At 41.5% G+C, this 23,389-nt stretch overlaps 1 long non-coding RNA gene across 3 annotated transcripts; it reads right to left on the bottom strand.

The window, feature by feature from the left end:
* Window positions 1-442: 442 nt before the first annotated feature.
* LOC147366205 (uncharacterized) lies at window positions 443-23,116 on the bottom strand. 3 transcript variants are annotated; one of them, XR_015132429.1, is made up of 4 exons: window positions 22,389-23,116; window positions 4,478-4,614; window positions 4,315-4,408; window positions 443-2,991 (listed from the first exon to the last, which is right to left on the bottom strand). It is a non-coding gene; the product is annotated as an uncharacterized LOC147366205 (long non-coding RNA). The 3 variants fall into 3 exon arrangements; XR_015132428.1 differs by having other exon boundaries at window positions 444-2,991; window positions 4,315-4,614; XR_015132427.1 differs by lacking the exon at window positions 443-2,991 and having other exon boundaries at window positions 3,000-4,408; window positions 22,389-23,113.
* Between the last annotated feature and the right edge of the window lie 273 nt (window positions 23,117-23,389).

Here is a 23,389-nt window from a genome sequence, read left to right as displayed (position 1 = left end):
GTCCGACATTACTGAGGTGACTTGGCAGCAGCAGCAGCAGCAGCAGCAGTGTGTTAGTCCCTCAGTCATGTCCAACTCTTTGCAACGCCATGGACTGTAGCCTGCCAGGCTCCTCTGTCCATAAGAGGGTAGTTACTATGAGAATTGCTGCTGCTGCTAAGTCGCTTCAGTCGTGTCCCACTCTATGCGACCCCATAGACGGCAGCCCACCAGGCTCCCCTGTCCCTGGGATTCTCCAGGCAAGAACACTGGAGTGGGTTGCCATTTCCTTCTCCAATGCATGAAAGTGAAAAGGGAAAGTGAAGCCGCTCAGTCGTGTCCGACTCTTTGCGACCCCATGGACTGCAGCCCACCAGGCTCCTCCATCCATGGGATTTTCCAGGCAAGAGTACTGGAGTGGGATGCCACTGTTAATTCTTGAAAATGTTAGAAAACTTATAAAAATTTTTATAATTTCAGGTATTTCGACTCCATTTTCAGTGTAGACACTTTAGAGATACCCATATACGTGTTTAATTTTAAGATGGTACAAACTTTAGAAAACACCATCAATTTAACTATAATTTTTTTATTTTTGTGTGGAGGACATAAAGCAAACCACATTGTGTAGACAAACAAATTTTTATGCAGCCTAATTTTATAAAAATATACAGCATGAAAAGTGAGAATTTTTGTCTTGAAGGAAAATTCTAGTTCTTGTGGCTCTGCCAGAGGGATCTAAGCTCAGATTCTTCACTGTGAACCTGGAATGTGAACTATGGTGGTGGAGCACGTGGTGGGGCTTGTGTTGTGAGGGCATGCTTGGAGAAATGTAAAAGAATTAAGAATAAGGAAAGATCATGTCACAACTTGGTCAATATTTACAACAAATTTTGGACTTGAGTGCCATAGAAAGTTAAGAATTGAGTTGATTTCACATGTCCTGGTTTATCTGAAGATAAATGGGTCCTACCCTTGACAATATTGTGAAAAGATGAAGACCCATTAGAGCTTATCAGGAAACACACAGGAAAACCAAGAATGAGAGTTTGGATTTCAGCTTACAATCAATTTGTGATGTGACCGAGCACATTATTTAGGCTTGCTGGCCTACGATATCTTCTGCAAAATTAGCACAAATAGGCTATTGATCTCCCACAAAATATCTGAGCCATTGAAAGCACAGGGTTGTACTTCTTTGGGATTACCCAGCGAGTCTGGGGCAGGGATGCGATGGAGGAATTTTCCTCATTTAGGCAGAGTGGCTGCAGGGCCTTGACTGGCGTAATGTAGGTTCTGGGGCCAAAGTGAGGAGCAGCACTGGGGCCAGGAGCTGGCACCTGCCACCCACCAGCATTGTTCAACCTTCTGAACTCCAGCCCTCTGGGCCAAGGGTCTGTGAGAGGAGTGAGGGCGAGCCCGCCAAAGACCACAAGACCATGTGGAGGCTGAGGATACAGACCTTGGCTTTCAAATCCGTATGACAGATGGTGAAAGTCAAGTGGTCATTTAGTTTCTGCCATCAGGCCTTAGCTTTCTGTCCATTCCCAAGTTCATGTCTGGTATGAGGCACTCATAAGCACTACTAACCTGATGAAATTTGTGAAGGGATGGAGCTGAGGGTAAGAAGAATTCTAAGGGCTACAACATGACCACAGTGTGAGAGAAAACAACTAATCACAAGTGGGAACAAAATCTTCTGCAAATGCAAATGGGAGAAATCTTAAAATAATAAAAAGGGTTCTGGAGAATAAAAATCTATCACAAAGTAAATTGATAAGCGTCCCATGCAATGCAATCAACAATGCTCACATGCTTTCTACAGTTAAACAGACTTAGGAACAATCTCTTGGGATCTAACTGAATCATAAGAACAAGAGTTTTTGTCCTCATTCTAGAATGGTGCTTTTCAAAATGTAGATTACAACTAATAAGTGGGTCATAAAAATTAGTGGGCCATGACTAGCATATCTTCTTTCTAATGAAGTAAAGTAGAATAGATGATATCAGATTGAATGACACAAAGTGAGTTCTGTGAAGCTTTTGCTTCAATTGTGTGTGTGTGTGTGTGTGTGTGTGTGTGTGTGTGCTGGGACACAATGCAGAATATACTTCTTACTGTGGGTAGCTGTCAATAAAAGATTAAAAAACTTTTTTTGAGACTTTCAAAAAATCTGGAGTAAACTTTGTGTTGCGGGCTGAATTGTATTCCTCAGAAACATATGTTGAAATCCTAAGCCCAAATGTGTATATGAACTTATTAGTATATAGCATCTCTGCAGGCCTAACACAAGTTGATACATTAGGGAACATTTTAAACATAATGTGAATTTCACATTTGCTTATGTATGATTTATTCTGGAAGAAATACTAAATGAATGCACCCAGCTGAACCTAACTGTCCTGGAAAACTCAAAATGCTCATAAGCACACATCTCAAATACCTACCTAAGTTGAACAGGTGTTATGAGCCATACCCATCTGCTGTTACAAGTCCCCTGACTGATTTCAGACAACTCTCCTTCCACCATATCACACTTAACTCACAACCGCTACCCTTCTTGTCTTTGTCAAGATGAAGTAACATTAATTTTAGTATTTTTGCATTTCTTATCCATTCAAAATATGTGGTTATGTTTTTTTCCAAGGTTCTATTTTTCTTTACATGTTACTGCTGACATTTTTGAGTATTGTGTCTGAATCACATTTTTTAAACAAGCCCTGAGGTTGTCATTGTGTGATTCTGTAGGACACAGTGAATGTTTTAGGAATGCTATGTCCTGTGATAGCAGAAGTGATTGCACAGTATTTAAAACCATGACACTGAATGAGATTATCTAAGGGGTAGAAACAGAAGAAGTTTGAGTCCAGGGGCACATAAACCATAAACTTCACAGGTAGAGGAGAGGAGGAGTCAGCAAAGGAACCATCTGGTGAGATTGGAGGAGTTGGCTTCTAGAGCTGTGGTTCTAGAGAGTGTTTCAAGGAAGCGCTAATCCACTGTGTCCAGTGCTACAGAGAAATCAAGAAGGAAGAGCACTGACTAAGCAATAACCCTGAATATAGTCACATGGAGGTCTTGAGGGATTTTGATAAGTGCAGGTTGGGTAGAGTAGTGAGGGTAAGCTGAATTGGAGAAGGCTTAGTAGAGAAAGGGAAGAAAAGAACCTATTTCTGAGTAATCATGATATACATTTTATTTGATTTTGATACAAGTCTTTTTCAAGTAAGTTCTATCTTTAACAGGCATATTTATGTGTTGCATGGTATCTCATAGATCAGATCTACTTATAATTTTCAAAGATGACTTTGGAGTTCCTACTGTATGCCTGGCAGTGGGAGGGAGGCGCTGTGTTTACGAGGGTAGAAGCTAGAATTGAGGCAGACTTCCTTGTGAATTGTGGTCCCATCCCTCACTAGTTGTCTGAAGTAAGCTTTGCTTTGTAATTCCTAAAATGGGGTTAATATCCTATCTCAGTGGGTCACTGTTGGGACAATGTAAGTGAAGTGCTTCAGGATCTTATCTGACACACAGGATGGCTTAATAAAGATCATTAACTTTTTTAAAAACAATGCTGACAGTAAAATTTGGCTTTGAGTTTACAATAAAGTCAGGGAGATGAGACAGATAAAAAAAATTAAATATGTAAATAAGTATGGTCGAAGTGATTACAGAAAATGGGACTTAAAATGGAATCTAATAGAGCAATAGCTCTGAGAGGGATTCACTCACTTTTACTGAAACCTGCCACTCTGCATAGAGGCTGTAAGCTCTTATTTGTTCAAGCCTCACAATCATGCCCCGAGGAGGCATTTCTCCCCAGCTCCTGGGAAGAAGACTGAGGCTCCAGGAGGCTCCTTCTTTTGCTCCAGGTCAACAATTTGTTGGGTAGCTGGATGCCCAGGCCCCTATATCTTCCCCAGCAGGCTGTTCTGCAATGCATCCCAGAAGATTTCTCAGAGGACTGAAGGACTGAGTGCCACTTAATGAGAGCCATGGCTAGTTCAATAACTCACCCATGTTAAGGCTTTTACTCCCTCTCCAATTCCCCTGCCTCTCATTCCTGTGCTCCGAGAAAAGTTTCCGAATAAATTATGTGCACTCAAGCCTTCACCACAGCCTCTTCGTTCAGGGAAACTCAGGCTAAGTAACCATGCTAAAATCAGCAGGAGCAAGGAGGTTACTGGATTTGAGGAGTTACTGGGGGAAAGAGAGAGGATGCAAGTCAGAGGGAACTGAAGCGAAAGGAAACAAACTGTAGTCTTCCAAGGAGGGATGCAGGGTCAGCAGGCGAAAGTCCGGGGCAATTCCCAGCCCAAAGCTGATCTTCTTACCCTCACTGTCTTCTGCCAGGACCCTCCATGGCTGGACCAGTTCTCAGATAGTGAGGAAGGGTTAACCTTGATGCAGTCTATAGAGGTCAGCCTCCTAGGGCAGAGAAGGATGGAATGTAGAACAGGAAGCAAAAAAATTCTTAGCACAACTGGGCTTACTCACACATCAGATTTTCCTCCTGCAGACCATGTCTCACACAATTGACTGTAGCTTCGCCTTGCTTCTAAAGGCCATCTTTTCAAAGTATGTCAATCCTTCTAAGATGACGTTCCTCTTCTGAGCACACAGGAATCGCTTGTCTGCAAAACAGATTATTTTTATTTATTACTGTTGAGCATGGGTTTCCCAAGTGGCGCCAGTGGTAAAGAATCTACCTGCCAATGCAGGAGACACAAGAGACATGGGTTCGATCCCTGGAACCTGAAGATCCACTGGAAGAGGGAATGGAAAACCACTCCAGTATTCTTGCCTGGGAAAACACCATGGACAGAGGAGTCTGGTGTGCTATACAGTCCTTGGAGTCACAAAGAGTCAGACACAACTGAGCACGCACGCCATCATCCATCCATATATTTTATACATGTTATTTATAGTTAGAATTAATGAATATATATATTTGTATATTTATTAGAATTAATGAACAAATCTTGATACATTATTAAAGTCCATAGTTTACTCAGATTTCCTTATTTTATACATATTGTCTTTTTTCTGATCTAAGACCCCATCCAGGATACCACATTAGTTGGCATGTCTTTTTAGGCCCTCTTGGCTTTGGCAATTTCTCATAGGTTACTTGCCATTGATAATCTTGACAGTTTTGAGGTGTACTGATCAGGTTTATCGTAGGACGTCCCTTTATTTGTCTAATATCTTTCTCTAAGATAGATTTTTGGGGAGAAAGATTGTTACGGAGTCCAAGCTCCCTCTGCTCACCACACGATAAGTCGATGAATCTGAGACGAGGCGTTCGGACTAGGAAGTGCCTCTATTCTGGAGCTGGTTGATGGAGAAGATGGCAGGCTAGCACCTCAAGATAACCATCTTATCCGGGCCTGGATGTTAGATTCTGGATTAGAGATGGGGGAGGGGGGAGGTGAGGAAACAAAGTAAAAAGACCATTTAATTCTAGCGAACATCTCCTAGAATGGCAAGCCTCAGGTAGGGGGATGTGTTAGTTTCACTTCCTTGCAGTTATTTCATGGGTGGTATAAAATGGAGTATCTCCTGTCATATCAACAAACAAAGATGTCACATCTATCTGTGATTCAGTCCTCTGCAAATGTGAATTTCTGAAAGCCGTAGATGAGGGGTGCCAGGGCACTGTAGTCATTTGCCACACAAAGAATTCAAGAATGTCACGTCCTTCACAGGTGGGCGGGGTCAGGTTATCTCCCTAGAGGCAGGCCATTATGCATGCTTATAATACCAAAAGTGGCAAGATAAGAGTTAAAGTCACAGAAGCAGATCCAGCCTAAAATTCAGCCTAAATTAACCCTTCCTAGTTACAAGATCACAGAGGTGAAGTATATTGTCATCACATCATATCAAAGGTACATCCTGTCAATCTGATTCATGACCATTGATGCTGACCTTGATCACCTGTCTGGAATAGCGTCTGTCAGGTTTCTCCCCTGAAGTTATTCTCCTCCCAGCACTTTTCATACTATTCTCTTTGGAAGGGAGTCACTATGCACAGCCCACACTTGAGAAATGGGTAGTTACATTCCTCCTACTTTAGGGCAAATACATCATTTAGAATTCTTCTGCATTAACTGAATATGCAACATTATATAATATATAATGGAATAGATAGCTATTCCATTCTAGTATACATGCATAGTAGCATTAGAATTGTCAGCCTGTACCTCCATGAGAAATAACCTCATCAACTGCTCATATACAGTTCCTTTTTACCCTTAGTCTTACAAACTCCTCTCATGTCCAAAGTGACTTAGGTCTGCATGTCTCCCACCACCCACTTGGGTAAGATGGTCTAAAACATTCTTAATACATTTAGATTCCTTTTTCCCAATTTCATCAGTCTACAATGGTCTTTAATTAAAATCAACAGCGATGAAGTAATTTATGAAAGACTCTCCACGACAGTTTGCCTGATTACCACAGGGATGAATCACGGAGGGAAAGGCCCGCATTTCTGTGCTGCTGGAGGCGAGCTCTGAGTCGGCTGGGCTGCAATCTGGCTCACTGTGACCTCTGCCTGGGAGCCCTGCACAAGGGACCTGCCATAGTAAGACAGCCTCAGCTGTGCTGTGACGGTTTTGCGAGCGCATCTGTCCTCCGTGTGTTCAGGAGGGTGTGCTCTGGTATAAGTCAGCCTTTAATATCCGGGTATTTGTGACTCTGAAACACAACTTTTGTTCTTACTGTTTAGTTCCTCAGTCTTGTCTAACTTTCTGTGACTCCATGGACGGTAGCCTGCTCGGCTACTCTGTCCATGGGCTTGCTCAGACAAGAATACTAGAGTGGGAAACCATTTCCTCCTCTGGGGGATCCTCCTGACCCAGGGATCGAACCCACATCTCCTGCACTGGCAGGCAGATTCTTTTACCACTGAGCCACCAGGGAAGCCCGAAACACAAGTTACTTGGTTCTTTTCTTGTTCTTTGAGAAAAATCTACCAATTTCTTTTGGAGTCATGGAGCTATGTATAGGGTTGGCTAAAAGATTCATTCAGTTTCCCCAAACATCCTATGGAAAAACTCAAATGAACTTTTTGGCCAACCCAATAAATAAAATCTCTCTCCAGCCTCAAGAATAGTTTCTTCCTCTTATTTTTTCTCTTTCCCAAATAGGATTTATTTTTCTTGAGTGTGAGTTAAAAGATACTACAAGAAAAAGAGAGTTTAATAAAAAGGAAAACATGGGCACAACCCTAGCTTAATTTTTCTTAAAAAATGATGATAGTGCATCTAACTGGATAATGAAGAAAAGATTAGATATATTATGAAAATAATAACATCTCTGCTTTCTCTCTGGATTATGTAGCTGTTAAGCCATTTATTTAATTTGTTGAATATTTTATGGTTATCACTCTGTTTATAAAAAATGGTTGCCAGTTTCAAGTCTCATTGAGGAGAAGGAGCCAGAGGGCATTGTAACAGATATGCACTAATCCTAAAACAGTGTTTGAACACGACAGCTGGCACTCCTTAGCAGGACTCAGGTGTTACAACCAAGTCTTAAGCCACAGCAGAATTAGAAAAATATCCTACATGGACACTTTTCTCAGTGGCATATAGTTTGAATTTCTATTTTCAGTGAACAGAAGGGGAAAGGACTGTGAAATCCATTTTCAGTTGGGGACATATGAAGAGGGCTTATGGAAAGAGGGAAGTTAAAAGATGAATCCAATCTTTCCTTTGAGAAAATAAATCAGAAAAGCCCTATTTAGACTGGACATTTGGAATACCATTGCCTTTGGGACTCTTTCAGTGGGAATGTTTGAACACAGATCCTTGGGAAATTGACCAGGCTCCTTGTGTCTGTGTGTGTTAGTTACTCAGTTGTGTCCAACTCTTTGCAACCCCCTGGACTTTAGCCTACCAGGCTCCTCTGTCCATGGGGTTCTCCAGGGCAAATTACTGGAGTGGGTTGCCATTTCCTCCTCCAGAGGATCTTCCTGACCCAGGGATTGAACCCAGGTCTCTTGTACTACAGGAAGATTTTTACTATCTGAGCCACCAGGGAAGCCCTTCATTGCTCCATACTTTTCTTTATTTAAGTGTCTACCTGCCACAGAATTGTTGAAACCCTTACACCTCCTGGAATTGGAAAGCCAGTCCTTCCCAAACCCTGCCTTTTGGGGGAGAGGCAGAGTTCAGGGAAGCCCTCCCTCGTCTTAGGGAGGTGCAAGCCAGCGTGAGCAACCTGACAGCGGGCCTCCTTGTGTTTTGCATCCGAGATGCCTCACTGGTCTCATCCTTGCCTTGGTCCCCAGAGGCACCCAATGTTATCTGCAAGATTTGAGGTTTAGGCACTACAGCAGCCTGGGCATCTCCCAGGCACATGCAGGAATGTGAGAGCACGGGGTTCAGCTACAGCATTAGCCCCAGTAAAAATAAAGGGCAAGTTGCTAGCCCTCAACCTCAGCTGTGCGAAATGAGTTTACTCCTCTGATCAAAATGCACCTAGAAGGCCCAAGTGCACCTGTAACCGATTAATCTCCCAGAGTCAGCCCAGTCTAATCTGCCTTCTTGAGCAGCTGAGAATGTGTGTTTTCGCAGCTGTGTAGTTTGACTATTTTTCCAGTGGCTTAGGGCTGGCTGGCTTGGTCTCCAAGTAGATCCTCCTTGGCCCATTCTTTCTAACTCTGACTTCTGTCCCCACTACAGGTCCTCAGACCCACCCTGGGTGGTGTTCTGTCAATGATTGTTAACTTTTCTGTAATCAGAATGCCTAGATGCTGATTCTCAGCTGGGTTGTGTCTTTCCTACTGCAGGGAAATTAACTTGTTCCTGGAAAAGTCTAGCACCTCAGTGTCTTGACTGCTCAGATTTTGCATATTTAGAGAAAGCTTTTCCTTATAATTCCCAGATATGACACTTTCCTCTCTACTCCCCCAGGCACCTGGCTTGCATTTCTCGTTACTGCTTCCTCTGCCCTGTATTTACAGGGCCTGCCATACATGTCTTGCCCTCACCAGTCTATGGGCTCCATGAGTCCTGGGTCAGTATCTCATTAGGCTCTGATTCTTCACAGCGTTTAATCCAGTGCATGTGGACTTGGGATGTGCCTCAGAAAAAAACAATTCTTAAACAAATAAACTAGTGAATAGTTGAATTTATAACTATCAAAGAATTCACAGAAAGCTTTGCCTCTGATTGGACAGGAATGTCTTCTTCCTGGTGTTGAAGCTTCTCTTTGTCAGCCAAAGAGCTGCTTTAGGGAGATGTTGTGGTCACTGAGGGGTGGCCACAGGGAGCGCTAAAACAGATCCGGGAAAGAGACATTGTCATGAGTCAAACTTAGGCACTTATTTGGATAATAAAGGGTAATGCCGGAGTTTGTAATAAGGTAGATCAGACAGTTACAAAAGTACAATATGAAGAAATAACTGTTAGTTGAAATCCTGTTGCTTTCAACTGTCAGTAAAAATGTATTTATGCTGGATAAGAGCTTTTAGACTCTATTTTTCCAAGTGTAAATTTTCTTATGATTCAATACTATGTATCTGCAGAGTTGAGTCTGGAGTATTATGATTTGATAGAAAAATTCCCCAGTGTACCCATCAAACACTCTCTGGTTGGTTGTTTTCTTTTTTAAGTTTTTTTTTTTGTTTTGATGTGTATCATTTTTAAAGTCTTTATTGAATTTGTTACAACATGGCTTCTGTTCTTTTTGTTTTGACTTTTTTTGGCCACAAGGCATGTAGGTCTTAGCTCCCTCATTAGGGATTGAATCCACACCCCCTGCACGGGAAACCAAAGTCTTAAAACCACTGGACCTCCAGGGACGTTCCTGGTCAGTTATTTAATTTAGAGTAAGCTAAAGGATGCCCAAGAGCTTGCCAATCTCTGAAACATTAGTTTATGCTTCCCAATGGTTTTTGAAAACACAATTATTTAAAAACAAAACAAAAGACACAATTACTCAGAGTGCTCGTTACTTAGAGATCCAAATGTACTTCTTGTCATAAATATAATTTAAATATTTAAATGTGATTTGTTATATGTTCAATGGCTCATTTGAATATATAGTGAATAAAATGTTAATATTTCAATAAGTAATATCTATTAACAAGACCTCAAAATGTATCAGCTATTTAATTAACACAATACCCACATTTTCCTCAAATACAAAACAAGAAGTACTTTCTGCTAGAAATTCCACACCATGATGATGTTCTCATCACAATTTGTGAACGACATTTTGTCAGAGCTGAGAGGAAGGGATTTCTCCTACAGCCCTGAGAGCCAAAAAAGTATTTATTTAAAACTCCGGTGGGAACATGTCGATCCCAAACTGACACACTGCTATATTTAAAACAGGTAACCAACAAGGACCTACTGTATAGCACAGGGAACTCTGTTCTGTGTTAAGTGGCAGCTTGCATGGGAGGGGATTTCGGGGAGAATGGATACATGTATATGTATGGCTGAATCCCTTTGCTGTCAACCTGAAACTATCACAGCATTGTTAATCAGCTATACTCCAATATGAAATAAAAAGTTAAAAAAAATTCCAGTGAGGAAATGAGCATGTCACAGGACCTAAGACCTAAGTAGGAAAGGAAGGGAAAAATCATCACTCGGATTAATGCCTTTTGCTGTAATTGTTCTCCTATCACCACGTCCATGGAACCAGAAAGAAGTATGGAGGACACAGAGATGAGTTACCTATGTATCATATACAAATTGAAATCCACCAGTTCCCCTCTCCTTCCCATTATTTCCCAGTGTTCCCCTTTACGAAACAGATAACCTGATATCATACACAGAAGACAGTAGAGTATGGCCCTGACTTAAAGAAAACTTCTGGTGAAAATTTAATTCCTTTTGCTTCACAAAAATATATAAATTAAGTATCCCTCAAATTCTTTATGATCTGACTTGAGCATGGAATCCCACTGACTCATATATAGCATGCTATGTTTTTTGGTCCACCGAAGTGTGTTTAAAAATGAGATTTTGTGGCTTTCCTAAGCTGGTTTAATAATGAGGAAGATAGTCAGGCTTGGCTTTTCCCTGTTTTAAGTTAAATAAGGTTCTGATAAAAAACAAACCAAACTTCCCCTTTCCTCTGTGTTTCTCCTCTTTCATAGCTTTAGATCCTTCCAAAATACCTATCAGATTAAGGTGGGATGCCTTCGAGATCACTATAGATGGCAGAAATTAACTTTTCAACAGTCTTAATTTATTAGGCATTATGCTAAAAGCTTGCTATTCATCATCACTGGGCAAAGATATATTTATGTGGGATGAGGTCTCCTTGATTGGAACCATAATCATATGCTGTCTGTTGCTGCTTAACCATAATCAGTGTCCAGGGAATTGCACAAGTGATCCGGGATTTTATTTCAGAGAGATCCTGTACTATGCATAAGCTCTCTGTGAACAAATTCACCATGAAATCCCAGAAAGTCCAAAGATGAGTCATCTGGTATATGGTAGTTCTGGTATATGAATCTCTGATCAAGCTGGTGTTATCTGGTGTGTTGATCAGACTGTAAATGAGGGTGTGTAGTGGGTGGCAGATGTAGAAAGAAGGCAATTTGATGAATGGCAGCTGTTAAAATGAAACAAGGAAGGAGTAGCAGTAAATCTGTGGTTCAGGATACTCTACCATGTACAGAGGGGCCCTATGCTGACAGCAACAAGCTGGCAGAATCAAGGAAATGAATCGCTAACTTTGGAAGCATCGGAGGTGGCCAGAAGTTGAACACGTGCCCACAGAGAAAATGATTTAATTTTGTACACGATTTCCCAGTTCACATGGACCCATCCCTGAATACACAGCAAACTCCTCCTCGAGAAGAAAAAACACACACACTCCTTCATTTCCCTCATTAATTTGTATTTTATATCAACATCATACATTTGGTTCCTTCTTCTCTTATTACAATCTATGGTTTCCTTCCTTTCTCTGGCAGAGTGAAATATGGAGAATCAGAAAAAAAAAAAAAAGAGAGACTATCTCAACTTGTCCTTAAAACAGAGAGTCCTAGTGTGGCTTTTTGAAAAGAGGCAAGAGTTTGTCAACTCTATGGGGGGAAAAAAGTACCAAACTGTGCCGGATTTCTTGTTTGTTTTGTCTTTCTTTGTGTATGTGTATGATAATAGGTTCTGCATATGAGTTTGCAAAGTTGCTGGTTTAGGTAGGAGGATATTTGTACTGTTTGTCCTTGCTGATTGAGGCAGGGCATGGGATCCACAGCTGTGAGAAGGGCAGGGATAGTTGGAATGGACACAAGGCACCTGTGTTTTCTGTTCATTCTGTACTCTCACTAGCTACTCATTCAGCTCTGGGTTATCTTTCAAAACCTCCTACAGGTTCTGCCTCTCAGGAAACCATTTTCAATATACATTCCCTGATCTCCAACTCCATGCCTCATGGATCATTTTCCCCGTACTATTTCTACACTTTGTGCATATCTCAATATATTGAATCCTTAAGTTTGCATTCAGTTTACACAAGTATGTGAACCCCTACACAGAACTAATAGTGAATGGCAGAGTAGAGACCAAGTAAATGTACATTTAACTGACCTGGCTGCAGTCATTTGGATATGGCACATGGGCAAGCCCAGGAATTCACTGCTCTCCAAGGGTAGGATCAATCTCATTGATACCTTATTTATTTTTTGGCTCTATAAGTTTCCCTCCAAGTCAGTTCTGGTCTGTTGTGAAATGTCTTTCTCATGAGCCACTTCCTCTTCCATCCTGTTAACACACAAACTCACATAGTCCAGGCAGAATGTTTCTTTGTAGATTCTAGGCAGTGATGGGGAAATGAAAATACCGTATTGCATTAATCCTAAAACACAGATTTTTTTTTTCACCTTATGAGTTGAAATTAGGGCATATCTTAACATTCATGACTGACATTGGGGAGTAGTATACTCCTCATTGGAGAAGGCAATGGCACCCCACTCCAGTACTCTTGCCTGGAAAACCCCATGGACGGAGGAGCCCGGTAGGCTGCAGTCCATGGGGTCGCTCAGAATCGGACAAGACTGAGCGATTTCACTTTCACTTTTCACCTTCATGCATTGGAGAAAGAAATGGCAACCCACTCCAGTGTTCTTGCCTGGAGAATCCAAGGGACGGGGGAACCTGGTGGGCTGCTGTCTGTGGGGTCGCACAGAGTCGGACACGACTGAAGTGACTTAGCAACTTAGCAGCATACTCCTCATTGGAGAAGGAAATGGCAATCCTCTCCAGTATTCTTGCCTGGAAAATCCCATGGACAGAGAAGCCTGGCAGGCTATAGTCTACAGGGTCACAAAGAGTCGGACACAACTTAGTGACTAAACAACAACAATATTCCTCAAAACTAAATGAATGGTATTTTACCATTATGATTGGCCATGTCTTTTGCTTTCTGATTTGCACCTTTCTGAATTTGAATGATGGTGTCTTAGATCTCTTAAAATATGGTACTTAGGGAAGTAGTCCTACTAGCTAGCAGCCAGCCCAGCTCTACCAGGTTATATGGTGAATTCTGGATATGGTCCAAGTGGTACGTTAAAAACAAACTCCAAACAGACTTTTTTAGAATAAAATGAGAAGATCAGACTTAAGGATCAGAAGGCAAAGTTCACGTGATAGTCATTGTTACATCTCTGGCTTTTGACTATGTGCCTGCCATGTATATAATACATAAATCATTAAAATAATTACTAACAGCTCTGGGGTCTTTACTCTGTGGTCACTGTGTATTAAGTGCTTTTCATATATAAGGTCATCTAATGTTTAGGACATCACTTTGAGTGGATTTAAATATGATCTCTATTTTTCAGATGCATAGAGATAACATGCTTAAGTCTGTAGACAGTAAGTGTCAGAGCTGTGGTTGGATCCCTAGGTCCATCTGACTTCAAAGGCCATGCTCTTGTTCTCAGTGCAAAGCTTTCTCCCCAGCAGATACTGATATTGGACAAGTGATATTTCTACTGATCTTGCTTGGTCAGAGTTGTCAATTTTTAATTTTCTTTCCCAATTGTCCACTTTCCCAGGCACCATAGTGTCCACTGGTCATTAAGTGACTAGATTTCATATTTGGATAAATATTGCTAATTTGTAATAAACAGTATGTTATATTTTCTTAATTTAATGATAATAGGCAAAATTCTATCAAAACCAAAACCCTCATAAGAGCCATTTCGGTTCATGATGGTATTATACTTCATAAGTGCAATATAATAGAGATAAAATTTTTTAGAAGTAGAAGGAAAAACAAGTACGATCTGTCTTTGATATGTCACCTTGAGGTCATGGAAAACTAAGTTCAATGGGCTTGAACAACCTTCTCTGTTTGGGCCAAGATCTGGTTTTTCCAATACCGAGAATCCCAAGCGTAACCTTAAGAAATGACTGAGGAAATTCGCTTCAGGTACAAAAGATTCTGTTAGACCAGTCAGTCACCTTTTCTCTCTCTATTCATTACAGAGCTCAGAATGAGGTGGAGGTTGGTGGGGGGCAGGGCAGGGGGAGTGCACACCATGCCCGCAGTGGGAGGCGCACTAACTTAGCCCAGACTTCAGGGAGCTGGTTCATCTCCCGCTGCTGGGTGTGGCAGGCACTCCCCTCCCCACCCCTACCTCACAGTCACCTGGAGGCCTTGTTCCAACATGGACTGCTGGACCCACTCCGAGTTTCTGATTTATTAGGACTGTGGTGGGTCCTGAGAATTTGTGTATAAACAAATTCCCAGATGCTGCTGATGCTGGTCCTAGATGCCACATTCGGAGAACCACTGGCCTCAACATTAGGAGTCCTAGGCTTGGATCCTGGATTCCTCACTTGACTAGCCGTGATGTAAGGAAACTGTGATATAAGGAGTCTTGGTTCCTTATCTGTAAACCGAATGATAAACTACCTGTTCTACCCATTTTATGACTTGTGTGAAAAGAAAATAATACACTTGCCAATTACTTAAAAGCCTATTATTATCATTACTAATATTATTGTGAAAGAAATTATAGATTTATGGCACCCCAGCAAGGAGCTGGCAGAATGTTTTAATTACACAAGGCCTAGGAAACAATTCAGAGAATTCAGAGTAAATGTTAAACCCTGAAGTGTGCAACACAGCGGCGTTAGGGACCAGCATGGGATGTGAATCGAAAGAACACGGGTTCTTATGTGGCCCTCCAAAGCTGCATGTATGTGTTCAAATCCTGGCTCCATAGGACTGGAATCAGTTTCCCATCTAGAAAAAGAGAATGAGAGGACCCACCTTGCAAGCTTGTATGAGGGCTGTTCAGATAATGCATTTAAAGAACCAGCACAGTGCCTGACACACAGCTGGTACTCAACAAATATTAGCTCCTTATATAGATGTCACCTTTGGGAAAGATTGAGGGCAGGAGGAGAAGGGGGCAAGAGGATGAAACAGTTGGATAACAATATTGACTCAATGGACATGAGCAAACTCGAGGAGGTAGAGAAGGACAAGGAGGCCTGTTATGCTGCAATCCATGGAGTCACAAAGAGTTGGACACAACTGAGTGACTGAACAACAACAAATACAGCCATGTCCCACAAGGCAGCCAGCTTCCTAATCCTTAAAGGCCATATTCCAACAATGCTGCTTTGAATGAGTAGTTGGACTCACTGACCTCCAAGGTTCCTTCCCAATGAGACCCTAATGTCAACACAAGGCAAATGCATCTGGTCAGCTGCCAGCAACCAAGGACTGTTTCCTTTAGCCTTCTGACTAACAGCTATACCACTCATGTCTTTGCCATGACCTACCATATAACCATTAAGCAACACTTTCTGGAATTCCCTAGCAGACAGAGTGCTAACAACAGAAAAATTGAAATTACAGGAGGATCAGTGAGTGGAGCCCTTTATTTTCCCCCTGGATTATGTGACAATCGAATCAAGTCTAAACCAGAGAATGCATGACGGTACAGTGAGCTCTTCACTCGCAGATGCCAGATAAGCTTCAGCAATCTGCTCTGGGTGGGTGGAAGTTCCAGACTTGCAAAACCTGGTAGTTAATAGAAGCAACAACTGGAGCAGAATTGCTGACTGAGTCGTGGAACCTGACGCCATGTCATGGGTCTGGAATGCAGTTAGCTCATGGTGCCATGCTGAACAGATTTGACTTTTATACCTCATGCTGATTAGAAGTTATTCACTCAGGCTGCCTGTCTTCTTGCGTATTACATGGACTCACACTTGGTCTTTTCAACTTGACATCACAGGCGATACAGATGGGCACGGGGTCCTTGAACATGCCAGCGTGTTTCAGCGATAGCAAGTGACTGACTGGACAAAAACGGGAGTGAATTTGCTCAGCTTCTCTCTTTCTCTTCCTTACTAGGTTCGTAGAGACTGGGAGAGTTGGTTGCCAGACAAGTGAGGAAAGGTGAGGGAGGGTACGGCAGTATAACTTGATCTGACAGCATTTGTTGCCTCTCTTGACATTCCTTGCCAGCAAATATAGAAAATGCAATTCTTTATATGAATGTCTAATATTTTATTTCTTTCCAGATAAGTGAGGAGTGAGATGCCTTTTTCTCATGAAAATACTTCCTATGATTGCAGGATAATACACTCTCCAATTTTCAGACATATTTTTTTTTCCTGATTTAAAGTAAATTTCCAACTTCTCTGCCCTCTGCTCTTCTGCTCCTGAATCCCAGTTGCCTTTAATTCTGAGGGCTGTTTCTCATTTTCTTCAATGGTCTCAGCCTTCAAAGTACTGACTTCTTTCCATGTGATTCATTGCCAACTTCCATGATGACTTCTAGATTCATAGTCCTTCCATCTCGTCCACTTAGATGAGCTCTGTTTTCATCCTGTCTCAGTCACTCCCCCAGCAAATTCACATCTACACTTGGTCACAACTCAGATCTGCTCTGCTTCCAGGAGAACAAATTCTAAAATCTGTCTTCTTTTCTCTCCCTCATTCGTTCTCTCTCTCTCTTTCCCTTCTCCCTCCCTCCTTCTCCTACCCGATCTCTCTGCTTTTTCTTTCAGCTTTAGTAAGACCTCTAGCCCATGATCCTGACCAGGTCACCTACTCCATTACCTGAATTGGTTTCATTGCATCCACAGGAGTCTGGACGTAGTGATTGATCATTTCAATTCACCAACACCTACGATCCCCTCTGCAATGTCTCTTAAAACTTTTCATTCCTACTGGTTCTTCTGTCCTATCTGTTCTTCCTTGCTTATAATCTGCTTTGCTCTAACCCATATTCATTCCTGTTTCTAAAATGATCATCCTGATTTTCAATCTCCCTGAGAGCTTGTGCAGCTCATCCTCCAAATGTGTGTGTATGTTCAGTCATGTCCGATTCTTTGCAACCTCAAGGACTGTAGCCTGCCAGGCTACAGTATTCTTTTCCAGGCAAGAATACTGGACTGGGTTGCCATTTCCTCCTCGAGGGGATCTTCCCAACCCAGGGACTGAACCCATGTCTCCTGCATCTGAAGGTGGATTCTTTACCATTAGCCACCTGGGAAGTATCTTCTACTTTTCCCCATGGACTTTCTCATCCCTACCTTAAAAAATACCATTTTTTAAAAAATCTATTTCAAATAACACCCCCAGATCCCCCCAACATCCCTTCTCAGTGTTATATTTCTGCACTACTTGTAATGCTTTGTATATTTGTTTTATATTCTCTGTGATGAGATTCAGTATACAGCACACGAGCTTTGGATTTAGAAAGAGATCTGGGAGAAGATCCCAGCTCTAGTATTTACCAGATGTCTGATCTTGGGCAAGTCACTCCATTTCACTAAAACCAAGATTGCTCTTCTGTATAAAGGGGATAATACACTCTATTTCATGGGATTGTTTTAATGATTAAATGAGATGAAACGACTGCCATATAATAGTCATTTAAGAAATATTATTTCTCCCCTTTTCCTCCATTCCTTGTGTCCTTGAATATGCCTTATTCATTTTGTAGCCATTGAAGTGTCAACAGGGTTTGGTCCTTTTTTTGTTTTTGTTTTTTGTTTGTTTAGTCACTAAGACACGTCTGACTCTTCTGCGACCCCATGGACTGTTAGCTTGCCAGGCTCTTCTGTCCCTGGGATTTCCCAGGCAAGCATACTAGAGTAGGTTGACATTTCCTTCTCCAGGGGATCTTCCTGACCCAGGAATCGAACTCAAGTCTCCTGCATTGGCAGGCAGGTTCTTTACCACTGAGCCACCAGGGAAGCCCTATTTGATCCTTATGGACCTTCAATAAATATTTACTGAATTCACATGCCTGTATCATTATCTTTTTCATGTTGAAAGTTGTAACTCCAGCGACAGTGCTTTGTAAAATTTGCAGTCCATTTTTCTGCTTAATTTTAGTAAATTTAAAGCATATACTGAGAAAACAATAGGTTAGCCTAGTACCAACAATTCTGTCTTCTCCATTGAGAAGGACCTGTGGCTGTGTGTTCTGGGTCCTGGCCTGGAGTTGAGACAGTTTTTTTGTGTGTGAAAAAAACTCAGTTCTAATAACGACATCTGAGAAGATTCCCCTTCTGGTTACTGATTCCCCTTCTGGTTACTGACTGAACATGATCCAATAGCATCGGGCCCCTCTCCTAGATGCAGAGCTAACATGAAATGAGATGGGGAAGCAGATGCATTTCTTTGAATGCAGAGGTGTTACCAAAAGGGTGTGTATGGGGGTCTGACTGCTTGCTGCCAATAAATAGGCCAGGTTGATGGAAAGGAAAGTTTGCCTTATTTCAGGGTGCCAGCAACTGCAGGGTTGGGGGAGGGGGGAATAGAGGACATCTGTTCAAAGGCTGACTCCCCCTCATTGGGAACCAGTGGGACAAGAGATTTTACAGACAGAAGTGGGCAGCGGGGAGGCAGCTATGTTTAGAAATAGCAAGTCAGTTCTGACAGTCATCTTCAGATTGGTCATCGGTGGTCTGACCAGTGCCATTTTGATTGTTTTAGGTGTAGTTAATCTTCAGTTCCAGGGCCCATATGTTGCCATTTCTTTGAGGCCAATTCTGGAAACTGTGGCAGCTTATGTTGTGAATACAGTCTGGTCATCACGTAGTTAATTTCTCCACCTGGTGTCTTAGTGTCTATAAGACAGCTCACGGGATATGGCTCAGAATATTATCTATAACCCTTGAGAAAGAACTAAAAGTCCTTGACTATGCTCAGTGACTACATTATTATTATTTAGTCTCCTTTGACGGGTTCCTTTGTTTCCATATTTCTCGTGTCTCTGATAAAGCTTATTCTTTGACTGAAGCTTTCCACATGCAAAAGCAGGCAGAGGACATGGTGGGGTCAAGGACCACAGGGGCCTGCTCCATTGCAATCTCCCCTTTTCTCTGAAAGAGAATAAATTTTCATAGCACCTAGGCAAACATTTGAAAGTTACTAGACGTTTCAATGCAGTCCATGGGGTCGCTAGGAGTCGGACACGACTGAGCGACTTCACTTTCACTTTTCACTTTCATGCATTGGAGAAGGAAATGGCAACCCACTCCAGTGTTTTTGCCTGGAGAATCCCAGGGATAGCGGAGCCTGGTGGGCTGCCGTCTATGGGGTCACACAGAGTCAGACACAACTGAAGCGACTTAGCAGCAGCAGCAGACGTTTCAATGAGGATGATAATCAAAATGCATCTTGTATTTTTCTCTGAATATATTTTCTGTTAATGATTAAAGCAGATGTACACTGTATTAATACACTTAATAGACCACAAACAGGCTGTTTTAGTTAACCTAAAAGTTCAAATTAAATCACAATAGGCCAGAAAGATTTCCTCATACCAAATATGTGAAAATTTCTTCCATCATTTTCCGCTTTTAATTGTAACTCCTTTCCTAGAAAGCACTGATAGTCAAAAATATCTTTCCAGCACTGCCAGAGTGGCTCTTCTGCCTCCTCTGGGTCCATCCATACCCCTCAGTGCTAGGCCTCCTTTTTATTTATATATTTGCCTAGCTGTCCATGTTGAATGAAAACTAATCAGATAACATGAATAGGCTCAGAGATATGTTATTAGGGAAATGCTTTATAGACCATACATTTCATTATTTATATCCAGCTGTCATGCAAACATTGTACATGTACTTTAAATAGTAAACTTAGAGCCAGGAGTGCTACATATGACAGCTTTCCTGGACAATTTCTTCATCTTGAACATTAGGATCAAAAGTATGATTAGAAACAAAACAATTATTTTCCATTAGAAATCTGTCACCAAAATCAGATCAGTATTCCAGGACAACTTTGTTTTCTTAGAGAGAAAACCAGATTCAGTCTTGCATCAGTTTACTGTTAGTAACAAAGTTCATTTAACTAATTAAATTCAATCTAATCTTAATTCTGGCAATGTAAAAAAATTTTTTTCAAAATTCCTTTTTAACAAACCCTTTGTTATATAAACCCTTTGTCATTTTTGATATCCAAACAAATTTGTCCTGTATTTCCTCATCCAGAAACAAACAACTGTAGAAAAAAGTTATTATCATTATTTTTCTTCAACAAAAATACCTCTATTCTTTATACCTTCTCTTTGCCAACAATACATATCCTACTTGCTTTGTATACAGAAATGTTTCCCTTATTATTTTCACATATTACAATTTTTTACCCTTAAAACCTTAACAAAACCAAGAAACAAGTGATTGAAATGTTACATCAGCATTTTCTGATTAAACTTAAGAACATATTCCATAACCTCAAAAAATTGCATTTTTTATAGCATAATTTTTCTTCGGTGGTATAATGTGTATGTTTAATAAAACTAAACATCTTTAGTTTCCCTCTTGGTCTTCAGTTCAGTTCAGTCACTCAGTCGTGTCCGACTCTTTGCAACCCAATGAATCGCAGCACGCCAGGCCTCCCTGTCCATCACCAACTCCCAGAGTTTACCCAAACTCATGTCCATCGAGTCGGTGATGCCATCCAGCCATCTCATCTTCTGTCGTCCCCTTCTCCTCCTGCCCCCAATCCCTCCCAGCATCAGGGTCTTTTCCAATGAGTCAACTCTTTGCATGAGGTAGCCAAAGTATCGGAGTTTCAGCTTCAACATCAATCCTTCCAATGAACACCCAGGACTGATCTCCTTTAGGATGGACTGGTTGGAGCTCCTTGCAGTCCAAGGGACTCTCAAGAGTCTTCTCCAACACCACAGTTCAAAAGCATCAATTCTTCGGAGCTCAGCTTTCTTCACAGTCCAACTCTCACATCCGTACATAACTACTGGAAAAACCATAGCTTTGACTAGATGGACCTTTGTTGGCAAAGTAATTTCTCTGCTTTTGACTATGCTATCTAGGTTGGTCATAACTTTCCTTCCAAGGAGTAAGCTCTTGGTCTTAAAAGAAGACAAAAGTAGGTAAATTCAGATTTGCTTGATTTGTAAGTGCTTATTTCTATTTAAGGTCAATTAAATAGTCCTCTTTTACAAATTAACCTCAGCAATATGATCCAAAGACAAAAGCATATATTGAGACATACAAGCATCCTGTCAGAGATCTCATTGTTTCATCTTTATACATTTCATGAATCAGACATTGCAATTAAACTTATCAGTTTATGGATAATAGTCAGAATAGCTGAATTTACAGACTCGGTTTTAAAAGGCTTCCCTCCTTTTATTTTTTCCTTAGTTTGAAGTTTTACAATTAACCCAAGGCTGGAGTTCCAGGCAAAGTGGACTGTATTTGTATTTCAATGACATGATAAGTGTTAACTTAGATTTTTCTCCTAGGCATATTTTTGTTTTTTCAGGATCTGAAAAAACTGTTTTACCAAGCTAGTTTTTTCTAACTACATATGTGAAACAAACTGGTTTTTGGATTTTCAAGAGTTTCATCTTAACCAACTGTCTCTCCAGAGTCTAAAGAATACTATTGCCGTGTGAAGTGAAGTGGCTCAGTCGTGTCCGACTCTTCACAACCCCGTGGACTGTAGCCTACCAGGCTCCTCTGTCCATGAAATTTTCCAGGCAAGAGTACTGGAGTGGGTTGCCATTCCCTTCTCCAGCAGATCTTCCCAACCTAGGGATCGAACCCAGGTCTCCCGTGTTGCAGGCAGACACTTTACCATCTGAGCCACCAGGGAACCCCCATACATTGTCCAAAAAAATAAAATTACCTTTCTTTTTCTTTAGTCATAATATTACAGCTAAAATTTTTCTTAATAAATTGAACCTAAATTTCCCATTTTACAAAAAGCAGCAAGAGTACCAATCATACAAGTGAAATACACACTCACACACCAAATGACAGATCTATCATAAATCCTCTCCAAGGGTGACTGGTACGGAATCCCAAACACTTACCCAAAACAAATGGTACTCAAACAGCAGAACCAACTGGCAAAATGCCCAAATAGCATTAGCACTCACAAATGGGAAGGTTACCCATGCACACACAGGTAGACTTACCCGGTCTCGGAGCTCATCAGCTTATCCCAAGTGCAAGTTTCCATTCTATCAAGAAAAAGCATTAAGTTGGCAGCCAGTGCTGAGCAGGGGAGAAACAGGGAGAATCCTTGAAACAAATAATTTTGGCAGATTCTAGGAGCGTCATCCAAATCCTCTACTTGTGGCTAAGTAGCCACAAGTCGCAAGCACATACACTGTCATGGCCACAGCTCTCCCCTGGAAAACTCAGGAGAACCATGAAAGCACAGGAGCCAGCAGTAGTCAGCCCCACGCTGGGCGACAGATCTGTTACCGAAAGGTGTATGTGGGGTCTGGCTGCTCGCCATTCAAAAGCCAATGAACAGCCCAGGTTGGTGGAAAGGAAAGCTTGCTTTGTTGCAGATGCTGGCAGCTGGGAATGGGGGGAGCAGACATCAGTCCAAAGGCTGACTTCCTCCCACTGGCAACCACTGGCAAGAGCTTTTATAGACAGAAGTGGAGGGGGGACTATATGCAGAAACAGCAGTCAGCTCTGACAGTCATATTCAAATTGGTGGTCTGACCAGTGCTATCTTGATTGTTTTAGGTGGAGTTAGTCTTAAATTCCAAGGTCTTTGAGGCCAATTCTTGGAATTGTGGCAGCTTATGTCATGGGTATAGTCTGGTCCCATGTAAATTAACTTAACTTCTCCAGCTGGTCATCAAGTTAACTTCTCCAGCTGGTGTTTTAGTATCTAGAAGACTGCTCACAGGATATGGCTTAGAATATTATCTATAACCCTTGAGAAAGAACTAAAGGTCCTTGACTATACTTGATGACTACATTATTATTATTTAGTTTCCTCTATTTTCCATTGCACCCACATTTCTCACTTCTATGATGAAACGTATTCTTTGACTAAAGATTTCCAGAGGCAAAAGGCAGGCCGAGGACATGGGGAGGTGGGGCAAGCACCTGCTCCATTTCAGAGGGTCTCCCTTATGACAATCTCATAGTATGACAGAATTCCTGGCAAAATAAC

The sequence above is a fragment of the Bos grunniens genome, chromosome 9 (genome assembly GCF_055505025.1).
Source record: "Bos grunniens cultivar Pamir isolate PY7600 chromosome 9, Bosgru_T2T1.0, whole genome shotgun sequence".
Classification (NCBI taxonomy): domain Eukaryota; kingdom Metazoa; phylum Chordata; class Mammalia; order Artiodactyla; family Bovidae; genus Bos; species Bos grunniens.
The sequence above is the reverse complement of the archived record's forward strand: the minus strand, read 5'-3'. Positions and strand labels throughout refer to the sequence as shown.